The sequence below is a fragment of the Pseudonaja textilis genome, chromosome Z, assembly GCF_049901715.1.
Source record: "Pseudonaja textilis isolate UNSWEBS1 chromosome Z, rPseTex1.2, whole genome shotgun sequence".
In the NCBI taxonomy this organism is placed as follows: domain Eukaryota; kingdom Metazoa; phylum Chordata; class Lepidosauria; order Squamata; family Elapidae; genus Pseudonaja; species Pseudonaja textilis.
In genome coordinates, this window is record NC_142008.1 from 122,974,278 (window position 1) to 122,977,692 (window position 3,415).

The following is a 3,415-nucleotide window of genomic DNA, read 5'->3' on the forward strand; positions in this document are numbered from 1 at the left end:
CTAAGTGAACTGCATCAGGTTTATATAATTTTGTCTTCATTAGATGAGAGCTATGACGATTATGTAACTTCATTGGAAGTGCTGTCAAAGGATAACCTCACATTAACTGACATTACTGGCAGATTAATTGAAGAAGCCAGGAGAAGGCTTGAAAGGGATCAACTCAGAAGGGAACAACCACAAGAAGAGGAATTATCTTCGTCAGCCTACACAATTAGAAAATGTTTTAATTGTGGAAGAAAAGGACATTTGGCTAGATTCTGCAAGAAAGAAAAATGCCAAAATGCCAGCCAGAATGCTAAAAGGCATCAAAAGGATAAAAAATGCTTAGAGTTAGCCATGTATAGCAACCAAACTGTGAACAATAATAATTTTTGGGTTGTAGATAGTGGAGCATCGCACTGTATAACAAAAGATAAGAAAAGATTTATTAAGATGTACACGAGTTCACAGCAGATATCGTTACCTAATGGCTGGAAACTGAAAGCAAAAGCTGAAGGTACAGCATATTGTTCTTGCATAAAAGAAAATGTAAAAATGTTATATGTACCACAACTTAAGTTTAATTTGCTTTCGGTTAGAGTTTTGATTAAACTAGGTTATGTAGTTACCTTTAGGGGAGAAAACTGCATAATAGAAAAGGAAGGTAAAAAAGTGACTGCAACTTTAAAAGGTGAATTGTATGTGTTAAATGATAATCAATTAGAGGTGGCTAACACAGTGTATAATAACGTTAAACCTCATGATGAATGCATACATTTGTTACACAGACGTTTAGGGCATATAAATTTTAAAATGCTCAAGCAAACGGTTGAACTGTCTAAAGGTATAAAACTGAAGCCTTGCAGTAAGTATTTGCACTGCAATGCTTGCAGTCAAGAAAAAAGCAAAGTAATACCAGCAAATAGAATTAATGGATTTAAGACTAAGGAGCCTCTAGAGGTCGTATTTACTGATATTATAGGTCCTAAAAAACCAAGTGTGGGAGGTGCTCGTTATATATTAAGTATAATGGATCATTACTCTAGATATGGTTTATGTTATTTAATGAAGAGTAAAATGGAAACATATCAGAATTTCTTTAATTGGTTGAAGTTTGCAGAGAGAAAAACTAAAAGGAAACTAGTAACTCTTGTAACTGATAATGGTATGGAATTTATAAATAATAAATTCCAAAATAGACTGAAGATGGCAGGTGTAGAACATAAAAGGTCTGCACCATATAGGCCACAACATAATTCCTTTATAGAAAGGTGAGGCCAAACACTGCAGGCAATGGCTCGTATTATGTTGTCGGATTCAGGATTACCTGAGAATTTGTGGGGAGAAGCAACAATGTGTGGCAATCATATATTGAATAATGTTGTTAACTCAACAACAGGTGAATTACCATTCACACGGTGGCATGGTAGAAAACCTGACCTAAGCTATATGCACACATTTGGAGCACCAGCATGGGTGCATATTCCCACACAACTGAGACATAAGGGACAGCATAGGGCTAAAAGATTATATTTTGTAGGTTACAAATCAAACCATAGATCTTACAGATTCTGGGAAGAGGGCACAAATAGAATTCATTGTAGTGCTAGTGCTCAATTCCTGGAACATGTAGGATGGCACAAATTGGAACAAGATTCGAATAAAAGTGTAATCATAGAAACCTACAGGAGCCCGAGCCACCGTACTAGTGATGAGGAAAGTCCAATTGAAGAGAAAGTAAAGGAAGAGAAAATAGAACCAATTAAAGAAGAAATAAGTGAAGAAGAAATAGATAACCAGGAACAGGTGATAGATAAGAGTCCACCTGTAAGTCCTGTACTACCTAGACGGTCAACACGAGTAAGTAGACCACCTGATAGGTACCAGGCAAGTATGGTGTGCCAGATTAGTAAAATTCCAACCACTGTGGAAGAACTAAAATTGTATCCTGCAAAGGATCAAGGGAATTGGCATACAGCAATGCAAAAGGAACTGAATTCATTAAAACAGATGGGAGTCTATGAGAATGCTAGATTACCTCCAGGGGAAAAGTCCATTGGATGCAAATGGATATTTAAATTAAAAACAGGTAAAAATGGGACTGTTACCCATAAGGCTAGGTTGGTAGCTCAAGGATTTAATCAAACTGCATATGATTATGATGAAGTGTTTGCACCAAGTCTAAAAGCAACAACCTTGAGAGCAGCTTTAGTGTGGGCAGCTAAGAAAAACTATATCATAAATCATTTGGATGTAGAAACTGCCTATCTGCATGCACCATTGCAGCACACTATATACCTAAAGAAACCTGTAGGGATTAAGGATGATAAAACTAATAATGACTGTTGGAAACTTAAAAAGAGTCTCTATGGATTAAAACAATCTGGTTACGAATGGAACCAATATATTGTTAAGGAGTTGAACAATATAGGGTTTAAAGCAGGTTTAGCTGATCCATGTTTATTTAAAAGAGAGACAAATGGAATAGTATCATTATTGTTGTTGTTTACAGATGATATTGCCTTAATTACAAAAACTAATAATGAAGCTACTGAAATAATATCATTATTAGGTAAGAGGATAAAATTAAAGCAATTAGGAGAGATAAAACAGTATCTCGGATTGACAATAAATAAAACCAATGATGGCTATAAGATATCTCAAGAGGATAAGATTTATCAATTACTAAAAACATGTAAGAAGGAACTTTGTAAACCAGCAAAAACTCCAATGAGTCAGGAATTTTGCCGGACTGATGCTCAGAGTTCAAAATTCGATAAGACTATCTATCAGTCATTAATTGGTAGTCTATCGTACATTAGTAATTGGTAAAGGCCAGATATTGCCTATGGCATTAATCAATTGGCTCGATTCAACGCTGAACCCGCTGAACGACACTGGCAAGCAGCTAAACGTATCTTAAGATATCTTAAAAGGACAATGCACTATGCATTGTATTTGGAGCCAAAAGATGATTTGATTTTAAGTGCATATGCTGATGCAAGTTTTGCAACAGATATAAACACTAGGAAATCAACTTCAGGAATGGCTATACTACTAGGAAAAGCATTGATTGGTTGGAGGTCAATTAGACAGCAACACATAAGTATGTCCACAATGGAAGCAGAATTTTCATGTCTATCTTTATTATGTACTGATTTAATTCTGTATAAATAGTTGTTATTGGATATGGGATTAACTGTTAATGATTCCATTGTTGTGTATGAGGACAATCAAGCAGCCATACAAATGGCTACAAATATTGCTGTAAAAACGAGATCTAAGCATACAGATCTTAGATATCTGAATGTAAGACAATCTGTAAAAGATGATTTAATAAGATTGGAGCATTGTATGACTGAGAAAAATATTGCTGATCAGTTCACAAAAGCCCAAGGTGCAGTGAAACACAAAGAGAGTTGTGATGACTATG